At 43.3% G+C, this 12,594-nt stretch overlaps 1 protein-coding gene across 3 annotated transcripts in view; it reads left to right on the forward strand.

Moving 5' to 3' along the window:
* LOC727092 (protein nubbin) overlaps positions 1-12,594 on the forward strand; it is a 110,674-nt gene that overhangs the window by 2,400 nt on the left and 95,680 nt on the right. The gene's annotated exons all lie outside the window — the stretch shown is intronic.

Raw genomic sequence — 12,594 nt, forward strand, 5'->3', positions numbered from 1 at the left:
TCATTTCCTCTTTTACATAGAATAATATACAAAATTACGCGGAAAGGGAAGGAAATTTTATAACTCTTGATTTCTTCTCGAACTCCTCCTCCTTCTCTCGTGAATAAATTTTTTAAAACAAAAAACACGAGAGAATCGTTGTATTAATAACGCATGATATCGCATTTCCAATTGTTCGTTCTACGATCTTTCGTTTCCTGAATCGAATTAAAAGAAAAAATATTCGAGGACGATCAAAAATATAAATTCACCGTGTAATCAAAATAGTCGAGAATGGAATGATCATCGAGTTATTTATCCCCTTCCCTCTCTTCCCGAAACGATTTCCCAAAGAGTTGGTTCAGTAACGAAACCGGAGATTTCCGAGACAAACGAAACGTGTGCGTCATGCCAGCCGCTATTTGTCCGCGAACGAAACATGAAACGATCCCGTGCATTTTGGGGGAAAACCGTTCGATCCGTCAGCTGTCAATGGAGAAGCCTCCCCGCTCGCATCCGACACTGCCACCCCCGCGCAACCTTGGCACGGGGCCTTTGTTGCTGCTCCAACCCCCAAATGGTCGAATCGCATTGTTGATTCCATTTGTAGGAACGAGCGTCGAGAATCGGGCATTTACCTGAAATATACTGGCAACCTTTCGTTGCGTCTCGTTGCGTTTTTCTTTTTTTCTTTTTTTCTTTTTTTTTTTTTCTCCCCCCCGTACGCAAAACGCAGGCAAAAGGCAGGTTTCGCCAATTGCGGCGGCACGGCATTTTACGATGGGAAGGTGAATTCCCTTTTAGATGATATTCCTTTCGTTCTACTCGCTCGTCGTCGTTTCGTTGCTGCTTGCGTGCGCCTCCACCAACGATTCCCCTCCGCGATAAGGGAATTCTTGACGGATAAATTCGTATAACGTTTCGTTCGAAGGAACGTGTGCGTGCACGTTAATTAAAATTCGAGGGATAATTGTGAGGATTTTGCAGTAAGAAGGGAGGAGTTCTGTTTTTTCTTTTTTTTTCCCTTCCAGTTATTACGTGTAAAGTATCTAAGAAAAAAATTGTTCGTTGTAAGTTGTAGATGCAGGTGTCGATGGAAACAAATGGTTCATCGTAGGTTTTCGATCGTTTTGAGATAATTCCGTCGTTGCAAGAATGCAGATTCGTTTCCGTTTTTTCTTTTCCGTTCGACACAGGATACGATATTTTTTTTGATCGATAAAAGAGAAATTAAGGAGTAAATTGGATAAATTTCCTTGTTTGTCGCTCAAGGAAAAGTTAGCATTTTTATTGGTGCAGGTACAATTGAAATAAACACTTATCAATTAAATAACGCTATTCAATAATTAGTTTTTAGAAAAATATATTTTCTTTTCGTTAGTTTCATTTCTTTTTTCTTCTAAATCAAAAGAATAATTTTATACGCAATCTTTTCTTCTTTAAAATTATTTGATCCGAAGAGAAACTATCTTATTTTATTTTATTTCGCTTTAATATTCGTGCGAGTGAAAAATAAATTTTTTCGAATAAAAAAAAAAAGAATACTTGGCATTCTTATCAATAAGCAGAAATCGATAATCATCGATTATTTAGTTGGAAAGGAAATAGTGATCATTCATTTATTGAGCGCCACTCTTTTATAATCTCTTTTATACTTATCTTAAAAATCTATCGTATGAGCTGATTAAAATTGTGTCAATAATTTGCGTCTTATTAATCACGTATGAGTCACAACACTATTGAGATAATAATTTCTCGTATCAAGCTCGTATAATGATTTTAGATTTTTGAAAAATTGTTAGGGACACGTTAAACACATTATATTAATTCTTTTAATTCGTCTCAATGGAACGTGTTTGAAGTATATTAGGCACGTGGAGAGTCGCACAATCGATAGATAAAACTAGAAAAAAAACTTCTTTTCGATGCATTCCCCGATAAAGTGTAGGTCGATGATTACAAGTAAAAGAAAGAGACGGAGAAGGATCAAGAAAAATGCCCGTATATCTTTTATTCTATACAGATATATATATATATATATATATCGGGTATATATATGGTTCGATCCATCGTCGATAAAACATTTGATTATTTTGTAAAAACTAAATATTATTGTACTTATAACTCGGTTTTACATCGAGTTATCATTTCGTGTTTATTATCGCGGTATAATGTGTCGTGAGCCCCGCGATACCGTGAAAACAAGAATGATCGTAATTAAAACATGATACATGTCGAGGCGAGCATTATCTGATTCTAAACAACCGGATCTTTATTAGTTTCAATAAAATGCAATGTAAACAGCGTTGTGAATTAACCTGATAACGAACACGTTGCGCGTTCGTTAAGAAACAACGTTAAGAAACGAGGAAAAAAAAAAAGAAAAAGAAGAAGAAATAAACCAAAAAAGAAGAAGAAGGAAAAATAAAAATATAATAAAATCGTCATCTTCGTTAGCAGTCAGGTTACGAGAAATTGAACAACTCTACTATGCATTTATCTCGATAGAAGAAACGATACAATAACGTTTCGATCCAGCGTCGTTAAGTAGTTAATAAAATGACTTTGGGAAAAAAAAAGGAATAAAAATAGAATAAAAGAAAAAAAAAAGGAAAAAAAAAGAGAAGAGTTATCTTTGATTTTGATATTATCGATACTGCGAGCTGTATTAATGTTTAATCCGCAATTATCGTGGCTCGATGCGTTTTTTTTCTTTCTTTTTTTTTTTCTACTCCACTCGGAACACTTTGCTATTCGTCGAATATGTATACGCACGTCTCTACATAATTGCACTAATATTCAAAAATGCAACGGCAAACAAACGGCGTTGGCTGTGAGAAAAAGTCGGCCGATATCGTATCTGTCGATAAGGTCTTAGCGCTAAGGCTTGTTTGAATAAATATTCCACGTAAGCGCGCGCGTGATCGCGCGGTTATTTTCGATGAGCAACGCGATACGACGAAAAATCCATTTCTGAAGTGAAAACGTAAAGTGCTCCAGATAATGCCCGCCTTATATAACGTTTAACACCCGTGAGTTATTTTATACACCCGGCCAACGATTGACCATTTCTTCGCCTCTTGTTAAACCGATCGTCGTTCTTATCTTCTCGAAAATGACACTCTCTCTCTCTTTCTTTCTTTTTTTTTTTGATCGATCGATCTTCGATTTTCGCGCGAACGAAAGGTGTCGATTTCGTCGCGTTCACGAAAAGCGCAATTACTAAGGTCCCTCCTTCTTTTCGTCGTGTTAATTTACGTTACGGGGGAAATATAATATAATTAATCCTGGCAAGGAACAAGCTTGCCTGCGCGTGTATCGAGGATACAACCGATCGAGGAGTTCGCGGAGGAAAGGTCCACGGACCTGTTCCTCTCCCGAGGCCCATCGTGTATTACGGCGTAACGTGATACGTGTTTGATTCTATGTTATTTACGAGCAGGTGTGCCGCGCAACAATGTTTATCACATAATTAGATTCTATGCTGTCGGCCAATCCCTATCGGTGATGATCCGCCAACGATGATCCTGAAAATGACGTTTCACGGTGGATGGCCCTAACCCCCCCCCCCCCTTGATAACAATAATTTTCCTCGATACGCTCTCCATATTGATTTCATCCCCGTCTATGCCGCGTGTACGTGCCTGTATCCCGCTTTTCTTCTTACCTAGACTCTTCCCCGCGTTTTTTTCCTCTCTTTCTCCCTCGTTCGTTTCTCCCATCCACCTTGTTTCCCCCTCTTTCGGATATTTCGTTGAGTCGTTGCTCCTCCTCGTTCCAGCGACATATTCCGACGACGACGACGACGTTCCCTCCTTTAACAAGCCGTGCAACGTTGAATGCGTTTCGTTCTCCGTCCAACGATCATCAGGATCTCTCTCTTTCTCTCTGATACGCGTTGCAAAACTCGAAACGAGATAACGATCGTCGATCGATCTCGCGATTTCTGTCAATTATCATTCTTCGAACCGGCCACATAAATTAATTAACGACAATATTGGACGGCAAATCGCGCGAAAGAAAGGAGGGAAGAAGTTATTACACGCCCTTTAACGGTTTCATCATCGCCGATGAATCGTCGCTCAATCCAAGCGTAGTGGGAAACTCTGTCGATGATTCCTTATTACTTCCTTCTTCTACCTTTCTTCCTTCTTCCGGTTCGCGAATCTCGTTTCGAATTTAATAATTCCCTTCTCGGGAAACGAGTTGTTCTTAACGCGGTGATTATTAGAAAAGGGAGAGGTAAAAGTCGTCTGTTTATCGTTCGTTAAGCCGAATATCTCGGCAAGAAAACGAGAGAAACGTTCGAGCTCTCTCTCGAGTACCGTCGGATCACTCGCGTGCGGAAAATTGGACGGGGTCCCCCTTTTTCGACTCGTGAGAGTACTCACGATTCTTCGTTTCCTTTTTCTCTCTCTCTCTCTCTCTTTCTCTCTCCGCTTTCATCCGCGATCTTCATTGATCTTCGAGTTTCGTGTACGACACGACGACAGTTCCTCGAAGTCGTTTCTCTCTTCGGCCAACTTCTCTCGCCCGCCGAAACACGTTCCCCCCCTCTTCCTTTGTTATTTTAACATTTTCATTGCCGCGTGTCACGAATAAGCACATCGTTTTTCCATAACGCATTGTCTAATCTCACTTACGATTGTTCGACTTGATCATCGAAATCAATTTTGAAACGTGGAAAATCATTGCCATCAGGATTATCAGGAAAATCGACTCGTTTTGGTTTCTGAGAACGTAATAAAAATAATTTATAAATTTTCGTAGTTGAAGATAATGGGTGGAATTAAATCTTCACAAAAAAGAAAAAAAAATGCCCAGACAGATACGATAGAGATACCTTTAGATCCATTAACTTGTTCGTTACGTAATCTCGAAGAGAAGACAAAGATCGGCCATGATTGTTCCGACATCAAATAATCCTAAGATCGAGCTTAAAAATACCCACCCATTTCGACCCTATCAAAAGATCATCATTCCCGCTCATTTCTTGGAAACGAAAAAGCGTGTACAAACAGGAAATTTATTTCTAAAATACTGTGTATTCGCAAATATGGTTCGCAAAGAGCTCGATCTCTCCTCTCCGATCCGTGCACGGTAAACAGCTATGCAATCGAGAGCTCGATCTACGTTCTTAACATCCCTCGCGTTCGATAACACGAAAGAGAGCGGTCGTCGTGGTCGTGGTAGGTTCGATCGGGGATTCTGATCGGGGGCGGTCGGTTCCCGGGCGACGAGATGCGCGGCCACCGCATGCCACGGATATCTACGCGTTTCGAGCAAAAAGAAATCGCGTTTGTTGACATTGCTCATGTCGATCGATTAATCCTGACTGAATAATATGCCGTATTTATTTTTCTTCGATTTGCGTCGCTATCGGGCCGGGTGAAACGGCCTTTTATCGATCTCCAATCTCTCGCTCGCGTCACTTGAGAAATGAAGGCTTGGCTCTCTCTCTCTCTCTCTCTCTTTTTCTCCTCTGTGTGTCGGTGCTGCGTCGTCGATAAAAAGAAGACGACGGCCGCTTTGAAACGTGGAAGAGAAGGAGGGAAGGACCGGAAACAACCGCGGCCCGCCTCGGCCAAACACTCGGTGTTTCACGTTCGTGTAAATTTCGTAGGCCAAACGCAAACTCGAGTGAATAACGCCTCTCCCCTTCCTCTCTATCAGGAGATCATTCCTTCCTCGAGGAAATACCGAATTTCGACCCGTGTTGGAACGATTTCAACCACGGATTATAATTCGATTACGAAGGTAAATAGGCTTTCGCCTTTTGTTGGAATAACGAAGAGGCTTATTCCCTCTCTCTCCCCTCCTCGCCGCTCGCTTCTTCCTATTTCGCTCCGTTGCCTTTCTCTCTTGACGGGAATCGGATCAAGATAATCAGAGGCAGATAGGAGAGCACGATGGATCTCGCGAACGCGGGCGCGCGCCCGCGCCACGCTTTTAGCTTTGTTTTCCTAATAGAGATACCCTTAATTTATCTCGTTTTAAAACATTTCAGTTCGTTCGACTAATTAATATAACGTGGAATTAACGTCATTATCTGCTCGTTCCTTGGCTTAATTATCCCTACGGAGTTTTAGATCAACTCTGAAACGACTGAACCCTGAATTAACGAGGATTTTAATGAAAGAAATCATCTACGTTCGGTTTCGGCCGTGAGCCGGAAGCCGTAGCCTACGTCCTTCTCTTTCTCTTTCTCTCTCTCGGTTACGTCATTCGTGGTAGAAGTGTAAAGAAAGAAAGAAAAAAAAAGATGAGGCGCGAGAGGGAGGAATACGTAATGTCGTGGCCCCAGATTTGCATCGGGTCTCGCAGCGGTGTTTCCGATTATAGCCTACTCGGCTTTCGGTATTAAGAACCGGGCGAGGAGGAACGCTTGGGGCTAGTTCTGGCTAAATCCCACCTATTACCTCGGCCCTCTCCGCGTGTTGGTTTCTCCCAGGATGGAGGCTTGTGCGGGCACGTGACTCGTAGGCGAGTCTTTCTTTTTCTTTTCTTTTTTATGAAAAATCGAAAGGTGGCCGATTTGCATTCGAAGATTGCAAAGTTCGCCGTGGGACGCGTGTCACGCGGATGGAGGAAAACAATGGAAAATTAAGCGCGGCCCCAGACTGTTGGACGCCTCGTTCGTGGAACAAATTTACTTTTAACTAACTGGGAACCGTTAACGCGTCTGTTCGCCGCGGTAAACAACACCGGAGGGAATAAAAAGGAAGGGAAAAGGTATACGCCATTTTAGACGAACGAAACGAAAAATCGTTGGGATCCAACAATCCTCGGATGAAGAAATCCAAATATTTTAATTTCATTTCTCGCTTCGGAGTTAAAAAGAAAGAAACTCGATTCTGGCGAATCGAATGCAACGATCGTCGCAAGTAAGTCAAAGCGTTCGGAATACAAAAGGCCTAGGCGTAGGTGGATACAGGCCGAGATCCCGGACGGCACGGGAAATCTCACCTGTTACGTTACACACGATCCTTACGAGAGGGCCTAGGATACGTGACCCGGGGACGATGGGTGGACGGTTCACGGGGATGGGAATGCGGGGATTCCCGGGTGTAGGCATAGACGAAGGCGAGAGGAAGGTACCGAGGTGGGTATATAGGTGGCAGGTAAAGCCGCCGGATAAATCTCACCTTGGATAGGTCAGGTTGGGCCATGAAGATTCCAATAAGGAATGGAGGACCGTGCAGGGGTCACGTGGCGCGCGGACCTCTCTTTCTTCCCTCCTTCCCTTCTTCTTTCTCTCGCACGGCCAGGTATATATCCAACCCTTTTGCTCCGCGCACGAGGCCACCTTTCGTGTGTGTGTGTGTGTACCAAAAAGATGTATTACACATACACACGGTCATCGACAAATCACCGCGACACGCGACCGACTTTCCTTCGCCTTTCTTTAAACATTCAAGCAACGAAGGGTTGCTGGCGGCCACGTGGCTGCTGGTGCACGTGGCTCGAGGACGACGATCTTTCTTTTACCCTTCTCCTTGATCCTGGATGGATGGATGGAAATTGATAAAAGGATGATTTTTCACGGATAAATCTGAAGGCGACGCGAAACCTCGCTTTCGCTTTCGTCGATCGTAATCTCGGTGTTTTTCCTCGGCGAGCGAAAAGTTCCGGTCGTGGCCATAACTCTTCGTTACCAGCCGGGACATGCAAATTATAAGCGGCGTGGTTTCCTCCGACGCTGCCGCGATACGATCTCTTCTCCTCTCTCTCTCTCTCTCTACGCGTTGCGATGACGAATGCGTCGAAGCCAGACGAGCGATACACGCGCTGGGTACACGTCCTTGCTGCTCGCGATGCAAAACGAAAAAGGAGATGCACTTCTCTCTCCTAATGAAACCTATAATGTCACGTACCGCTGCAAGATAATGCCGCAAGCGCGCCACTACAGCCTTTGTTTCATTCTACCGGCTATTTATCACTTATTTTTTTCCCCTCTTTCTCTCTACTTTATTTTACATTATCTCCAAGATAAGTTTCCCCTCCCCCAGTTAATCCGTTTCTCTCGCATTTATTTATATTTCGGTTGTACGGACCGAATCAACTCGGTCTTTCTTCTCGTCGTATGCCGGTATTTATTCCTCTCATCGCGATGGATTTGATAATCTTTCGATCGCGAGATAAAGAGCGTGGAATCTCGAGTAAAAAGTATTACGACTAAGCCTTCGTATCGGATAAATGATATATACAATTCGATCTTATATCTGGATCGAGATATTTTCTAATAATTCTTCTTTTAATCATTAGTCTTCCAAAACTAAAGTAAAGTAAAATTCCTTTTTCCTACTCCCTTTCCAATTCCCCAATTTCTCCTCTATTTACCTTTATTCCTGCAACAAATGGATGCCGTTAATACATCTCTCCTCGAGCTAATATACTCTCCTCGGTGATGGTGGCGGCTCGAGGAACGTTTGCGCCTAGCCGGCCGGATAAATGATGGAAATCACCATATTCATCGCATTTGTCGGCAGCGTTCGCGAGCCGAGCCAAGCCGTTCGCCGTATTTGGTGGCCGCCAATATGCTAATTCAGGACGGATTGGCAGGCCGCCGCACGTATGCACGGCGTTGGAAAGGAGCGGTGGTGGAGCCGTAATCCTTGCGCTCTTGTTGCGGTGAATAATAACCCGGGACGAGGTGAACCTTGTCGCCGCCAAGGTGTTTTCGCCGTTCGATCTTTCATTGAATTCTTATTGAGCCTCTCGTTAAGCCTCGCGTCGCTGTATACATACATCTTTTTTGCGCTTCGCGCTTTAAACGTCGGGAATGATTCGAGAATCTCTCTCTCTCTCTCTCCTCCTCTCTCATCGAGGAGTGACGATGTCAAGGAAGAATTCCGCCTTTGAGGGACGTCGTTCCCAACCTTTTAAACGTTCAACCTTTGGAGGAGAGTCGTAAACTTGTATCTACTGAATTACGATCCTCGCGTTTGAGAGATTTAATTAATTGGCGGCTTTGCGCCAAGGATGGAAAGGAAATAAGGATTCCGAAATAATATATACGCAGGAATATATGCGCAGAATTATAATCGTCCAAGTTTATTGAATTAAGTACCGATAGGTAAATCGAGATATTTTACGATATTCGAGGAAATCGGTATAAATTGATTAATTTAATAGCGCCGAGGTATCGAATTATAATTAATCATTTAAGAAAATTCCAATTGAATTGTGAATTCTCATTCGACTCAATTTTTCTGATTTTCTTTTTTGAGCATCGACCATTCCAATCCCGAGATTTTCCCATTATATGTATATCGGCCAATTTGACTCGTAGTATGGAAAGTAGTATAGAAAGGAATGGTACTGGATATCTCTGTCTCGTTATTCAATAGACCAATTATAATGGGTGGCCGTTGTCGGCTATCTATCGCGCGTTGCGCAAAGACAAATGTATTTTTGATTAGCACGTTGGCGCGCGTTTCATTCTTTCCAATCATAGAGAATAAGAAATTACACGTGGAGGCAATTTAAATAGCATGGGCAACACGTAGAGAAACCATTGATTCCATCCTTGCTTCCCCCTTGTTGCCAGCTGTTAATCGATCTCCCCGGCAAAGACACCGCCGTTTCTCACGATTATATTTCCCAGCTCGGATGACTCGGATTTTCCAAAGCGAGGCGAGATTTTTACATCTCTCCGGCTGCTTTGCCGCTGCATCGATCCTTCGGGATCCTCCGTCCGTGATCCATCCGCGTGGAATGGAAGGACGAAGGAGGCAGGAAATCGATTCGAAAAAAATTTCGTAATTTTTCATCCGGCGGAATTCGTTTGTAATCCTTACGAGGAAAGAAGGCCGTCGTGCCGATTCCACAACGATTCCTGGAAATTTCCCGTGGCCTTTATTAATTTCGCGCTCGCGCGTTACGTAACACGAAAAACGAGCTGACACTCGCGGAAATAACTCGCGCGCCGCACGCGTTTCCTCTCCTCTTCTCTCCTCGCTGCTCTTCTCCTCTCGAGGAGAGGATATCGTAATTTCGAGAGGTATCGATCTGTCGATCAATTTGCGAGCGAAGTGAAACGGTTACAGCGATTGGTGTTGTTGGCCGCTATCGGTTACATTGACGGTTGACATGGACGTTGACGGTCGTAATCTGTGGCGATAATTACACGGTCGGGTGATAGATCGTTGTCCGCGCTTATTTATCCCGCGGAATGAAATATCGTCGGGTTTAACATACGATTTAATTAAAATCTCTCGGCAACCGGTAGCCGGTCGTTTCGCTTTTTTCTCCTTTTTCTTTTTTTTTTCTTGCGTCGAGATGGATTCCCCATGGGGAAATGGCGGCGATTTCTTTCTTTCCTTCTTCTTCTTCTTCTTCTTCCTTTTTGCCGCGATAATCGGTTTCAGAGCGGCGGATGAAATCGGCGGATGGATCGGATGGATTTCGCTGCTTTTCTCAAAATAAACGAGCCGCGCCACGAAACGAGCCGACTTTCATCATCATTTCGCCTGACTTCTCGCGATCCTCGAAACGATTTTCTTCTCGTTTCGCGCCCGCCGTGTATGCAAATTTCCTCGAGTCCGTGAAGGGATGAGTTGAGTCGAGGATGGACAGATGGGATGGAAATACGAGTAATGAGAAAGAATGGAATAGAAATCGATAGGGAAAGATCGATCGACGACGAATTTGACGTATAAATAAATAAGATGAATCAAGAGGTAGAAAATTTATTAGAAAAATTCGATACGTTTATTCGAATGTTTTATTAATTATGCAACGATTTAATTAGCCTATCTCAGATCGAGCAACCTCCATTAATCGGTGATTTGTTATCGAGAAGAATTACGAAGAATTATTAATAAAGAGCGTCGTTTCTTCGTCCCCCAACGATAATATCTGGTTTCGAAACCAAGGGTTTATATATATATATATATATATATATATAACAGGTTTTATTATTCTCTCGCCTGTTTCGGGGCCCACACGATGATTACCGCGTTGATGCGGATTTAATTATATTGTTTCGTGTAAAGCCGGATTCAGATCGGGCCCCGTTAATGAGCGATTCCAATCGAAAACTCGCCGGCGAATCCTTTAACTTCCCTTCGAGGTGCTAATTAAAAAAGAGAGACTGGCAATCTAGAAAAGTTGATCGGTCACCTAACGTCACCCATTTTCCATTCATCTATTTGCCAGGCAAGATGCGATTGTTCGATATACTTGACAATCTCACGTGGTTACTGTAATCTGGCAACCTCATCTTTTCTTTCAATCCTTCCTCCTCGATCAGAAAAGAAAAAAGAACAGAGATTCGATACGATTGAAGAAACTATTAACTATTTTCAATAAGAAAAAAAGAAGATCTCGTTGATCGATATCTGGAATTATATAAAATCATTCGTCAACTTGATTATCCGAGGAGAAGAGCGGCGTCGTCGGTGGTCGTTTTCGAATTTCGCGGTATTATAGCTAGCCGGCGAAGGAAAAGGTGGCTCGTCGACGAGAGAAATGGCGACACGCGAGAGCGTAGGGGAGGGGAGGGGAGGGGTAGGGGAGGGGAAGGCCCCCGCAGGATCGTTTTAAGCAAAGATAATGCGAGTCGTCGGGGAGAAACACGCGTGGCTAATGCCCGGACCCGCTTCCTGCCTCATGTATTCAAATTAAACCGCGCAACAACACCGTCATGGAGCCGGCGTGCACGGATGACGATGGTAATGACGATGGTAAACGAGACGAGGCGTCCGTGGACGCCTTTCCCTCCGCTGTCACTCCGCAGGTAGTGCGGTAGTCGACCGCCGCCGCTCGACCGTTCTAGACCTCGCCAGACTCTCGATGACCGTGCAACAAAACACTTGCGGCTAACGCGAAATTCGCTCGCAATTTGTAGCCCCGGACTGTGTAATTATGCTGTTATACACGGTGCACGTTTACACGGTGCATAAATTGTCGCTTTGATCGCCCTTGATTGGAACCGTGACCGAGAAAAATCAATCGGGGGGGGGGGGGGGATTACGTTACGTAAGGATTTGTAAGACGAAAAAAATTCGGTGTTGTTTCATTGACGATTCGTCGCTGATTATGAAGATATTTAATTTAATTTTTCATATTTAATAATTTCGAAACTTGCGTTTCTTCAATAATAACGACTCGATTCTTTGAAAAAGAAAAAAAAAAAAAAAGGAAAAAAATCACAAATCAAAATACGTATGTAAATTCTACTTAAATATGCACGTGTAGAAAACGTTCTTCCTGTTACGGCGGATGTTGTCCATTAAATTAAAAAACATTAATGAACGACAAGCCGCTGTGTTGCGAAAGATTATAATAATCTTCGTTTTACATAAGTTTCAATTTATTCTTTTTCTCTTTTTTTTTTTTCTTTCTTCTTCTTCTTTCGACGTTAAAACAATACTCGTTTTGTACTCGCTACTCCTAATCCCCTCCCCCGATCCGATAATAAATTAAATATCGGGATAATTTTTAATTTCCAATAAAATCGGAGGATGCATCCACTCCTCTCGCCCATTATTCTGGGCGAGGGGAGGGGGAGAGAAAGGAGGAGATCCGTTTCTTCGGGAATAGAGGCAGGCATGTCTCTTGCCGGGTCGGTCGCCTCGCTTGGTGACAGTCCTGTTTCAACTCGGGTTGCGT

This window comes from Apis mellifera, linkage group LG4 (assembly GCF_003254395.2).
Source record: "Apis mellifera strain DH4 linkage group LG4, Amel_HAv3.1, whole genome shotgun sequence".
Classification (NCBI taxonomy): domain Eukaryota; kingdom Metazoa; phylum Arthropoda; class Insecta; order Hymenoptera; family Apidae; genus Apis; species Apis mellifera.